The sequence below is a fragment of the Chaetodon trifascialis genome, chromosome 5, assembly GCF_039877785.1.
Source record: "Chaetodon trifascialis isolate fChaTrf1 chromosome 5, fChaTrf1.hap1, whole genome shotgun sequence".
Taxonomy (NCBI): domain Eukaryota; kingdom Metazoa; phylum Chordata; class Actinopteri; order Chaetodontiformes; family Chaetodontidae; genus Chaetodon; species Chaetodon trifascialis.
This window is the reverse complement of record NC_092060.1, coordinates 6,083,744-6,097,955: the sequence shown is the minus strand read 5'-3', so window position 1 is coordinate 6,097,955 and position 14,212 is coordinate 6,083,744.

Here is a 14,212-nt window from a genome sequence, read left to right as displayed (position 1 = left end):
ATATAGTAGCTAATATTTTGTGAAGAGTAATCCCATGAGTTTGACCATCAAAGGTTTGGGCCTGCTCGAGTGAAATAGTAATGTTTGATTGCCAAATGAAAAAGCAATAGGTGTAGAATATGTTCTGTCAGAGGAAAACTCTTTGATGATAAATGCAAACAGATGTTGGGAGAGATATATGTGAAGGCTTCACCTCAGAAATCAAACATTGTCTGGGACTTAAACTCCCAAGAGTTTCAAAGTCGAAATTCCATTTAACAGTTGAAATGGTTTTTCTCATCAAGCTGACTGTGGGACCGAGGTTCTGATCTGCTGTGTATTTTACCTCAGAGTGTGAGAACAGAGCTCGACTGATATATATGTCAGGTGTGTGTGTGTGTGTGTGTGTGTGTGTGTGTGTGTGTGTGTGTCTGTGTGTGTCTGTGTGTGTGTGTGCAGACAGGAGCTTGATTGACTGGTGCGGTGACTCCTTCCTTGGTTAGAGGTGTCAAATCAAATCAAGTTTATCGTCAGCGACTGGATGTTTTTGACCGGGGTTGCCCAAGCAGCACTGACTTGTGCTGTATATACATATATTTATTTATTTATTTTTGGCATTTGATCCATTCTAAGTTTTGGGAGCAGTGGAGAGTGGCCCAGGATCAAGTTGTGACTCAGATCCAACTCTGAGTCAGTGCCCTTCAGGTAATTGGTTGCTGTAGATAGATTTATGGTATGCATGAAGCTTCTACCATCAATGCAGTCACATCAGAAGAAAAAACAAAACAAAACAAAAAAAAAATTGCTGTTGACTGTTGAAATGTGACTCTCAAAACAACATGACTAACAGAGCTCCAACAAAGAGTAAACACTTATATCAGCTCCTAGGATTAGGTATTGTAGCTAAGTCCATGGGGATGCAATTCCAGGGAAATTTTCTGACTAACCAACCAGCAGCCTCTTGCTATTCAATTATTCGAATTTGTGTGAGGCCATGCAAGAGTGGGAGTAGCACAAAATTATCTTGACTTAATTTTTTGATGGCCAGCTGTGTTTTTTTTAACCAGAGAACACAAATCAGGAGCTAAATGAAAGTGAGAAGGTAAGACAAACAAGGGTGGCAGAGAGAGGATTGTGCAGCAGGAAACTGGTGTTGTTCCTCCATTTTCTGCACAGAGAAACTTTGCTGCAAATCAAAATGCGTTTGTGGATAAGAATGAGCGCATTATACAACAAGTGCAACAAATTTGCACTTCTGATCAAAATTGAGGAGCTGGAGACTGCGTTTCACCCTTACCCTGGAAGAAATAACAGGTGGACCAGACAGCTCTCCATAAAATACCAGCTTTTTAATTGCTTAACTTATGTGTTACATTGGTCCAATTTTTAAAGCAGGAGATGACTCATGCAGGTATTGAGAATTGGAGCAACAGGGTTTAGAAAGGTAAATTCAATTGACTGGCTAACAGAATTTGTCAATTTCACACTACTGCCCTTCCACCTCCCAGTCTAAACTTATTGTTAACAGCAGTTCCATTTATCAGAAATATTATATTTATCTGCTGAAAAGGTTTAATTTAGTAAACACCACTGTTACGTGGCATGTGGGAATAAGAAACTCCAAACTCATTTCTACAGTGAGTCAGCAGGTAGTAAACAAAGAGCAGACTCGTGGCACTTTGAACAAAGCCCTAACTTTCTAATGAGATGTCATGTTTCTATTACTCATACCCATTCTCTGATATGGATACTAAAAAAACTGCTGCAGTAATATAGTTATAGGCATTAAACAGGACATTCTCTGCTGTGCTGCGGTGTTATTCAATAAGGAAAAACAAATGGATGCCATATATTTTTAACAGTGTTGTCACAGACAAAAGCAGTGATTTATTTTGGCAGCAGGCTGCAAAGTAAAGGTAGGATAGTCAGCACTCCTGCTCCTGTGTATTCAGTAAAATCCTGACACTGTCATAATAAATTCCGAGTATCTTAACACAAAGGTAATAACATTGTTTTTGGAGCCTCTCCATTTGTGAGGTGTTTCCAAAACTATCTCAATTTAATTCCGTGCTGGCATCACAGTCAACATGTTGACCTTTCCAATAAGCACCATTTACTTATTTATCACTCTCGAATTAATATAATGAATGAACCGGGCATTATGTCTACCGTCCTTATTTAAAACATGACTGTACATAAAATGAATTTGAGACTAAGGGCACAAATGTGGGGCGTGAAAATACGACAAGGCAAATGACAACGTATTCTTGTCTGAACAAAGATTTTGTCATAAGTATGCCTAAGCACAAGGTTCTCCTTAATACAACCTTGATACAAATATGTTGAGCAATAGCTTTGTTGAAGTGGTCAGCCATGGCTGTATAATGCTAAAAGATAATGGATGAACTTCTTGTTGTTTCATGCTAGAGCGCCTATAGCTGCAACAGTCAGACTGCAGCTTGTGCATGCTTTTAGTCAAGATTGTTCAGATTTTCAGGTAACACACCAGAATTCAATGACATGTGAATGTGTAGCATTATTGGGGGATAGTGTTGGCTTTCCGTTTTATTCTTGTTAACATTATGTTACCATAGCTGATCAAGAAATATAAGTGACTTATTCTTTCATTATTTGGAAATTGCCATTCTGCCATCGTTTATTCATGTAACATGAAACACACAATAAAACATTTTCAGAAGGTGTCTTCTACTGTGGAGAAACCCTCATTTCAAGCACCATTTAACAAGACTACCAGTCAACAGCCATGCTGGCAGCACTGTGCGGCTGTGCTTTTAACTGAATGCTCATGTCATCATTCTTTCATCTTGTCATCTCTGTCACTTTAGCATGTCAGTGTGTTAACAATTGAAAATCTGCAGTAAATACAAAATATAGCAGAGGCTCAATGGAATGGCATTACTTTTGCAGGTATTTGGACATAAATCACACTATTTGGCAAATTGGAATATTGATAATACAACCTTGTTGGGACGTTGTGTAAAACGCAAATAAAAACTTTATACAATCATGTATTCACAAAGCAGTGAACCTCTCTCCATCCTTGCTTGTGAATGACTGAGCCTTTCAGAGATGCCCCTTTCATACCCAATCATGATACTATCACCTGTTTACATGTAGACGTTGATATTTTTCACTAAAAACCACAAGTTAACTCATGAAGCTCTATTTTCGACTCTGCCGCCTGCACGGCGGAGGGGTGCGCTGGCGCAGTAGCATTTTCGAGCGGCGCAGCCAGGCGCACGGCACACGGTATTTTGGTAAACAGAGGTACGCCAGGATGGGCGTTGCGGCGCAGTAGGGGGAGGTGTCAGCATAATGAGCCGGCGCATTGGAATTTTCGACCATTTTGGTCTGCGCCGGCGGCGTAAAAGTGCGCTGAAAGCTCGCCACCTCAGACCTGGTCAACTCTGTGTGATTTTAGTAAACCGGCGGAGTCGTGCGCTCACATCACCAACACCTCACAGTCAGGTTTCCACAGTGTCTGGCATTTCACTGCGATCAATTATTAGCAACAGCCGCAATTCAATGCAACTATCTGAGTCTGCACATACAGTCAGACCTAAATTTATATATTTTCATCAGTATCTCATCTGACCACATCGCAAGCACGTTCGGCTCGCGTAATGGTCACTCAACCTGACTGAATGTACACAGGTGAAACAGGGATGTCTGGTGATCTGTGACTCAAATTGCCTGGTGACAAACGTGTATGTCACTTTCCCCGGGTTGACACATGACTCGTTCATCTTGGCGAATTCTAGCATCCCTACAGTCTTTCAGGGGGACACCTCTCTGGATGGGTGGCTGCTAGGTGATAACGGCTATCCACTGAAAACGTGGTTGATGACGCCATATATCACACCTTCAACAAGACGGCAGCGTGGTTTTAACGGTGTTTTCAGCAGTGCTCGGTCAGTCATCGAACGCACACTGCGATCAATAATTAGCAAGGGCCATGATTCAATGCAGCTATCTGAGTCAGCACATACAGTCAGACCTATATTTATATATTTTGATCAGTATCTCATCTGACCACATCGCAAGTGCGTTCGGCACGCGTAATGGTCACTCACCCTGACTGAATGTACACAGGTGAAACAGGGATGCGAACTAATCGGTTAACGTCGCTGTGCCAACCAGAAACAGCCGTGGCATCCTACAGAGCATATATACTGCATCTATCTCAGAGCACTCGAGAGACAGACACATGGAAAAACGTAAGTGATGATGTTGTCCGCTATTACCCACGCCATTTCATTCCAAATACAAATGTTATCATTGTAATGCTTAATGTTATCTACAAAGATGGAGTACATCATTGCTTTGAGGAGGATGAGTAGGAGGAGGAAGATTTACCATCTAAGGACCTCAGATTTAGACATCAGAATCAGAATCAGAATCGAAAATGGAGCCCTTTATTTTTAAAACTTTATTTTCTGATTTTCTGAGGGCAATGACGTTCTAAAGCACAAATAAACACACCCACACCTCTCCACACCTTCGCACAACCCTGCAGGAAGTTCAAACAGACACACAGCTCTTTGTGCATCCATGACAGACAGAGAGCAGAGCAGACAGACAGACGGCAATGTAACAGCTGGAGCAAAATAAGACAAAAATAAGAAAATAAGAAAATACAGGCACAGTGTTGGAGTTCTGTAGATATGTACACCACCACACACTTTCAGTGGGTCATAAGCGCTGATTGAGAGGAATTATTTACGTATGAGTCTATGGATTGTTTTTTAGAAAAATCCTATATTGCATTCCTTTAACTCTGAACATACAATGCCGTAGTCCTTCCTTCCCTCTCAGTGTGAGGTTGAATAATCTGTAAAGCAGAAGCCAGTTCAAGCAAGTCATACCAATGTGATCACCTGGTTGATATCAAACATAATCCTTTCTCCTCTGGTTCGACACACCTCTCCACACAGTGGGAGACAGATATAGGATGAGGTTAATTGGGATCAGGTGTGCGTCATTGCCCAGCTGGCCCACTCTTGGCTCTGTCTGCCTTCCGACCCATCCAGATGTCACCTACAGGATGATGCTGACTTGCTCTGGCACCACCTGTTCAATGATCCCATCGCTGGGGTGGACACCCGGCTGCAGTCAGAGACAAAACACATTGAGAAGTTGTGCAAAGGGACAGGTGAAATCCCAGCAGACAGTTGTTATAAGGAGCATACTGTTTCTCAGTTAGCCAGTACCAGAAGCAGCAGAGGAAGTCAAATGGCCAGTCAAGCCATGGTTGTCCATGGTTGTCCATGGTTGTCCATGGTTGTCCACCAATGACTTTGGTCAGGTATTGGAAGCGTGGTGACATTTGTGCAGGTGGCCACTAACTGGACAGTATGTTAACACAGCTACTTAAAGAGAACATTATTTGTACTGTCAACTCTACATTGTGTGGATCAATTAATACTTTGGGAGAAAAGGAGGATTGTGTGACACGGCGAATATCATCTCTATTCCCTCAAAGACTGTGTCTGACCATTTCTGGAACCTTCCAAAACTAATCTGACATCCACACTCACTTCGCAGAGTTGAGTTGTTTGGTATAAGAGCCAGTGATATTGCATACCTGGCCATGTAAACTTAGTGATGAATAGATCAGGTTTGTATTCCTCACTATGGCGAATCAGACTCACACTGAGGAAACAGGCAGTGACAGTGAAAGCCTCGGCTATTCTGTAAAGCTTTGGGGGTCGCTGCTGTTATGGGGTTTGTTTTGGTTTGTTGATGCCTGGATGAAATCCAGACACTACAGTCACAAATTGTTCCACCACAGTGGGCAGATGATTTTTGTCTGTCTTTATATCATCTAGACTGGGGGGGTTAACAACAGCAACAAAACAAGCTGTAGAATCGGTGGCCAAGACCTAGCAGAAGCCCTGTAACTATACTCCTGGCTTTTAAATTTAGCTGGCTTACTTGCTGAAGCACACATTTTAGATGCCTCTGCACACACACACACTTCACTTACACCTGGATCCTACAGACACAGGAGAAGTAAACATTTTGGGGCCATGGTGAAAATCAGATTTCTCTCTTTTACAGGTTATCTGTTAACACTACTCATCATTAAACTATTAACTGCAACTACTGCACAATCAAATTCACTGCTATTTTCATAGCTAAAGGCTACAAGAAAATGTTTAGAGAAAAAGCTCTGATATGATTTATGCACAGCAAATCACTGCTCTGGTTAGATTAGGAGAGGCTATGATTAAAAAAAAAAATGGATACAAAATGCTGCAGAAAGATTTCAGAATGTGCAGATGATTCTTTGAAATAGACATGAACCAAAGCTGAGGGTAACCAGTCTCATGTTGAACACAACATTCTCTCTTGGAGAAGAAGAAAAGAAAAGAAAAGAAAAAAAAAAAGAATAGCATAGTATTCTTAGCATAATGATAGCATAGAATCAACATATCCCATTTACTCACCTTTATTAATGACGCTTCAACCCCAGAGCTTCCCCAGGTGAAATTCATAGACAAACAGCGGTGGCAGCATATCATACACATAGCCTCTATAAGACTTTCTGGTGGGCAAGAATGAGTATGGAACAGCAACAACAAAAAGAAAACAGAAGATGAATGCAACCACTCAAATGGCACATTATCTCGCAACATGAAATTTGATTTGAATTATAGAATTATTTTTTATTGTTATTTTCCCTATTTTTTTTCCTTTTTCTTACTAATCATCATTCTTTTTTTGTACATATTTTTCATTTAGAAAACATAAATTCATAAATTGTGTGTGTGTGTATGTGTGTGTGCGTGTGTGTGTGCTGCCACCCCTCTTAGGAATCCTAAAATCACCACTAGGCAACCACTTGCTTTAAAATACCAAAGCAACAAGGATCAGGTTAACTCGTTCCTACATGAAGTGGCTACAGTTAGATGGTCTGAATCAGACACCCGGCTGAGAGGGAAATGCTGTGAACATCTCTTCATTCATTGGTGAAGAGTGTTTCTGCAGCCTTTGGACATGATGATGCTTTGTAGATTTGTTGTTTTTCCCTTCATGTGATACACTTCAGTCAGCAAAATAAATGATACTCTGACACCACAATACTGAATGAGGTTTAGAAGAATGAAGAACACAGACATCTGTCAGTATCAGTCCTCCGTCCTGTCCTGTGTCCACCTCCCTTTGCTGTTGATGTGAGCTGACACAGGTAGAGAAGGCTGCTGCCTCAGCCAGTAGCAAAGCAATTTTAAGTTATGCGTCAAACTAAGCTAAACGGTTCAGTTACACACAGACAGCTTTTAGCTTTTCAGCTGTTAGACTAACTAGTGTGCTGTGGTTGTGTAAAACATACCAGCGGTGGATGGGAGACTGTGACAAAGTAGATGAAAATGTCACTTTCTACATTTGTTTTGATAATGTACTCTTAATGGTGTTTTACTCACAAAGGTTTACTTGCACTTACACTGCATCCACCTCAGCTCTACTGTTCAGGCTATTTAACATGCTAACAGTCGAATGTGTTCCTTCTGTGTACCACATGGCGAATAGCGCACTGCCAGATGATGCACCGTTCATCACCTGTAATTTCTCATTTTAAGGTCAAGAGAACTAACAATTTTCCATGATGCAAAATGCAGTGCCAAGTTAATGGCTGCTGGAACACCTGCCACAATTTAAAGCTGCAGCCTGCACATGAGGTAGGACCCAGCAGCTGCCACTTTCCAATTACCATGATTAAACACAGTGATCAATGACCATTTGAAAAGAACAACATTCAGGCAAAGTGTGATGAAAAGCCCCGACTTCAGTGAAACTGTGGATTTTTAAAGATTTTTCTTGAACGAGTGTTTGTGGTCCAGCATGCATGCATGATTCAAGTCTGCTAATTTTGGATTCTTGGTAGTTGTAAATATGCCTTTAAACTTTTACCATTCCACCATAAACCTTAACTATACGTGCTGCACAGCAGTGAGTCAGGGCCAGGCATTCTGAAGAGGAAGAAGATGAAGAAGGGGTAAGAAGAGGAAGATGAAAAAAGGAAGAGGAGGAAGGCAAATGAGAAATAGAACTGAACTGCCCAGTCCAAAATTATCATTTATCTTTGAATTCATGTCTCTAATTCGTAACTGCTGGTAATTATAAACATGCTGGCCTGATCTAGCTTAAAGTCGCACTAAGCATTTTCCAACTGGAAGGTGACAGAAACTGCAACACATTTGTAAAATACACCAAAGTAAAACTACTGGGCTGTGGAAGCCATGAAGGACAAACTGTGAATAAAGGCTAATAGCTAACCTAAATGAATCTATGGACAAGGGAAAGGGAATTTTGAGCAGCAAAGCAGGGGAAGTGGAGGAATAGGAAAAGAAGGATGAAGAGAGGGGAGAGGAAATAGAGGAAGAGGAGGAGACAATTGACAAATCCATGAGGTCCATCAGCGGAATTGCCCGAACCATATCTTGAAACCATGTACGTCTAATCCGCACAGCACAATGCCTGAATAACATCAGTGTGTTTAATGTGCATCGCCCAGGACTCAAACTCACAACTTCAGACACCGAGAGCAAGTCATGACCTTGTTGAACTACCTGCCAGAGATGCACAGATGGCCTCACCCTATGACTGAGACAATCATCATGATGGCATCCAACAGCAGATTCCAAACTAGTGTCAAAAATGCATTTATCAAGACTAAATTCTGAGCATTTGTGTACTTCATCTAGACAACATAGAGATGTCTGGAGTGTCATTTTTGAAAGATTTATTTCTCCATAAGGGATAACTGATGGTTAAACATGTTCTACTTCCAGTGACTGCAATAGTTCACATGAGAACTGAATTTAAAGTATCGTCAAAAAATTTTGTTTTTGAGATACCATTCTGAAATTTACCACTGTGCACTGTGGGCACAGTTTTCTGATCATTCAAAAAATCTGGATGAGTGGTTTGTGGGGAAAGTCTGTAGATGCAGTGTAGTGAGGTGTCAACTCAGCAAAAAAATGTGGGAGGAGATGAGTTAGTTCTTGAGAAAAATGGACTGACATGATCATTCCTACCAGCTCAAATCATCTGAACATGTCTGCATATTGGGTGCCACTGACACCTTTCAGTAGATTAAGTAATTTTTTTTTTTAATTTTTTTTTTTACATTTTTTTTTTGGTCTCATTCACCACACTGATTTCTTTGATCTGACACTGAAACCCCCAAGTCAGCACAGATTCTGTACTTATGCCCATCAGGATGGGGCTTCTGGGTCAGTCATGTCTTCATCTCATCATGGGCTGTTCTAGATGCTACAGTACCATACTCTTCTAGGCTCCTCAGACCTGGTTCTGTGAACAGAATAGAGCAAGTATCCAACGAGAGTCATAGGAAACCAAAGGCATGACAGGCAGGAGAGAGGCAGTGAACACACTCATGGACATGCAGAATTAGGTTATTAATGGAATAGCAGTCATGAAACAAGATTCATGGGGAATGTAAATGAGATAAAGTGGTACAATAAGTCGAATCATAGACACACAACATGTACACAAACCATGCCACCCAATGGAGAGACAGAGAGAGAGAGAGAGAGAGAGAGGGGGAGAGACAGCGGTAGGCAGGAAGCAGGAGCACCAGCAGCTCTGAGGTCAGCATGTGGAGGTGAGATGTGTTCATGTATCTGATGTCTCAGTAGAACACTGAGATAAATGCAGTAACAAGCTAATCTGTCCTGAGAGTTCAGTTGCAGCTTGTAGTGATGTGAAACTCATCTGACTGTCAGCTCCTGTCCCTTTGTTTGCTCTTACAATCACACTGAGGACATTTGATATTATCTTTCTTAAAAGAATCTTCTTTTATCTTATTTTTTATTAGTTTAGTTATTTCAGTTTATTATTTTGCTCTCGACACAATTGTGCGGTGCGCGCGCTTTATATCTGATGTGATTAATACTTGTTGTTATTGATTCTTTTGTCAGCCACAAGCTTCCTTGTGGCTCATATAAATCTATTCTGTGCTATTTCTCCAACTGCTTTTTTGTTTGCTACACATGGTGCATGGTGTGGTCAGTGTGGGGAAATAAAAAGTGTCTTGTGCGAGCAGCACAACAACAAAGTCTTGCAGTCTGCAAGTTGTATCAGATGAAGGAGAACATAACTTCTGAAATAATCAACATTTGGCCACTTTCACTCTTACATTGTTTGATGCCTTTGACACAAACTGTGGAACATGCGCCTGTTTTGTTTGGTTTGTCTTGGCTGGTATGAAAGCTGTTAAACGCGAATGGTGTGGACCAAACAACAAGTGGGTCTCAGTCAGTGGTGGTCAAAGTACACAACTCCACAACTTGAGACAAAGTGTAGATACTCCAGGTCAAATATGAAATACAAGCATTTGCAAACCATGTAGTATCTCCATCTCTTTTATACAATCATGTGTTCACAAATGTGTTCACTACATCCTCGCTTGTGAGCAAGTGAGCCTTTCCAGGATGCCCCTTTCATACCCAATCATGATACTGTCACCTGTTACCAATGAACCTGTTTACCTGTGGAATGTTCCAAGCAGGTGTTTTGGAGCATTCCACATCTCTCCCAGTCTTTAGTTGCTCCTTTCCCAACTTGTTTGAAACATGTTGCTGTATCAAATTCAGAACAATCATATATTTACAAAAATCAATTGCCTCTGTTCTGTTTTCAGGTATGTGTCATAAAGGATTAGCAAATTATCACATTCTGTTTTGTTTGGTTAACACAACTCAACTTTTTTGGAATCGGGTTTGTATCATTTTCTCACATTTTCTGAATCTTGAGAAGGCAATGTGTGTCTGTCAGTGCACCAACTTGGTCCAAACTAAAACATCCCCACAACTTAAGAGATAGAGTGCAATATGGAATTCCATAGGTTCATTCATGAGGTTGTCTTGGTCCGGTTATTTGTGTTTTAGAGTGAACTATCTCAACAACTATAGGATGGATTTCCATTACATTTACAGCAGATATTGAAGGTCCCTTTCCTCTCATGCCATAATCTGGTCAAAACTAATTTTTGTTCTGTCTAAATACCTTCAAAACTCATGAGATTTACATCAGCTTCACTTGTACTTTTTGTAGCACAATAAACCAACACAGTGAACATGTTCAACATTATACCTGCTAAACAACATTCTGTTATCATTGTGATCATGTGAGCATACTCATGTGAATATTTAGCTTAAGTACAGCCTCACAAAGCTAGTAGGATGCTTAGTCTTGTTTTCTTCAGCCCTAACCAAGTAAACCAAACTATAGATATGAATATGATCTATGAGAGTAATGGCAGTGCTGTGGAGGCTTTAAAACGTCGTCAAACTTTGCCGTAACTGGTATATTCTTATCAGCAGAAGGAAGACTATCTCTGACACCTTGAACTAAAAGGCTGTTTTCCATTGAAGATGCCATTGAAGAATTGGAAATATGCTCAGAACAAATTTATCTGGAGAGGACATTTGAAATGAATGAGGGCCAAAGCATGTTTCCAGAAGGGACAGAAAAAGACAGCTAATAATGTAGTTGATCCAAATGAAGCTAGGATCTCTTTTAGAAATTTGATAGAACAGGAGGATGCAGGGACAAGGTTCCATATGAAAAATACTTTCCTTTCATGCCAAAAGAGTAATGGCTTGTAAACAGCCAAGTACTGCGAAGTGTTGAGGGAGGACACAAAGGACAGGAGCAGCAGGGAAATCTGCAGCCCGATATTCTCCACTTCCTTTACTAAATCATTCAGGCACTGCTCACATTTTTCAGGGCAGCAGCCTTCTTTGTTATGGCTTCAGGGGGCCTGATGACAGAAGCAATTACATTAAAGAGGACCCCAGAATAGTGGGAGAACAAAATAAGATGATCTTGCATCCTTGACATTTTTTTTTTTTTGATACTTTGAAAGATTATTAACCTCCAGATGCAGGGCTGGCGTTCAATAAATGACTGTTAAGTTGAATAGGAGTCACTTTTCTCTCTGAGTATGTCTTTACCCAAAATGAAGCATCCATCCATTGTCTATACCCGACTATCCCTTTCGGGGTTGCGGGGGGGCTGGAGCCTATCCCAGCTGTCAACGGGCAAGAGACGGGGTACACCTTGAACCGGTCGCCAGTCGATCGCAGGGCAACACACAAGACAAACAACCATTCACGCCCACACTCACACCTGAGGGCAATTTCACCAATTAACCTAATGATCATGTTTTTGGTCTGTGGGAGGAAGACAGAGAGAACCCACGCATGCACGGGAAGAACATGCAAACTTCACACGGAAAGGCCCCACCCGACCCGGGGATCGAACCGGTGACCTTCTTGCTGTGAGGCACGTGCACTACCTGCTGCCCCACCGTGCCGCCCAAAATGAACCAGTGCTGCAAAAATAAATCAATGGTTTAACACCAAGAGGAGGACAACAATATGCCAGCCAATATGGAGGACAGTTAAGTCTCAAAAAGTTCTTGTTCAAACTGTTTCCAGCTCATTTAGCTGGACTTTTTGGTTTTGTGAACCTGGTTATACAAAGATTCAGAAGTGGAGCTTCTTGGAACGTGTGCAGCCATTGTCGCATTGTTACAGGATTTGGTGGATGGATCCATCTTTGAACAATGAGGGGCTTCACTGCAGCATTTTTAAAGCCAATTGAATCTCATTTCCCTCTCTTCCATCTATTTCTTTTAGCTCCATCCAAAATTTGCATAATTTGTGTGATAAGAATTCATCCAGAAGTGTCTTGATGACCTGCAGCCTGGTTTATTGCCATTCATGACAAAGAAGAGAGTAGCGGGATGATAGACGGCTTTCATAATTAGTGACGTCAACCACAAAGTGACACAGTGTGTAGTCTGTGAAATCATAGTGAAACCAAACATTCACTCTCCGCCAACTGTCTGTGCCCATTCCTTTCAAGTGTTGATATACTTACTAGTGGAATGAGAGAAATAGATGGTGTAGGCAATATGCTGCATTAGTTTAGCTAACTGACAGCTGAGTAAAGAAAAAGTGTGGGTGAGCATCTCGAGTCAATTTGAGGTCCCCTGGAGTTCAATCTCATCAGGTCTTAAAGATGTTGGTATGAACAATGGTATCATTTTATGGCCTGCGCAAAACTCTGCAAAATTTCACTGGAATTAATGGTCATTATAATAGTTGACTGCATTTAATCTCAAGACTTGAGGCATCATTGATATTCAACACACCTTAATTACCAGTTAGGCAGATTATTTTCTTGGAATTTTGACTTTTATTTGTTACAGTGCCATTGGAGATAGACAGGAAAGGTGGGGGGTGACATGCAGCAAGGGCCCAGGGTGGAATCAAACTGTCTCTCTGTCTGGTAGGGACTCTACCAGGTCAGCTACTGGGGTGTCCAACATGAGACCTTTATTAGGAATTTTGATGTGGTTAGTCCTTGGATATGAGTTGAATTTTTCTTGCTTGTCTCTACAGTGCCGCAAACCACCATCCTGGACTATCAGTTCACTAAAGAATGAAAACACTCTGCCCACATGAATGCACCTAATACAGACTGAAAAAGAAGCCATGATGGTGGCTGGCATGTGGTGATGAGGGAAGCAAATGTGATAAAATTACTGCTTTCAGTGCATTGCGTGTCAACCCACAATGATGTGTCTCTGATGCCGCCAATGTGTGGGTGACCATGAATGTTGTGCAGCCCTGGTGTGTGTTACACTTCCAAGAATGGCTCGGATTTCTCAATACTCACATGCCACATCTGCAGTGAAGATGTTGGTTGTTGATTACTCTTAATTTCTCTTGTCCACACTGACTTTGAAGAGATATCTTTGTGACAGTGCAGCAGTTTGACTCGGAGCTAGGATGCCAGTTAGAGTGTGACAAAGATAATATTTTCATTTATGTTCCAACAACGTGTTGTAGTGTTCTTCAGTTATGGCCCATTAACAAACACTTACACTTACTAGGTATTTCAGAAGGCACCAACAGACAACAAGACACACAAAATACACAAGAGTATGAAGTTCATCACAGTGAACTATAAATTACATATTTTTTGGCACATTTGAAGGGGTTTGCAGGCTAATGGACAATCACCCTCACAACCGACTGGCTCTTTTCCACTTATGAGTTGATGTGTGCAATTTTGGTTTGAAGCACCGACATAGATATTTCCTGAGCTGACTGGTGTGTGTGTGTGTGTGTGTGTGTGTGTGTGTGTGTGTGTGTGTGTGTGTGTGTGTGTGTGT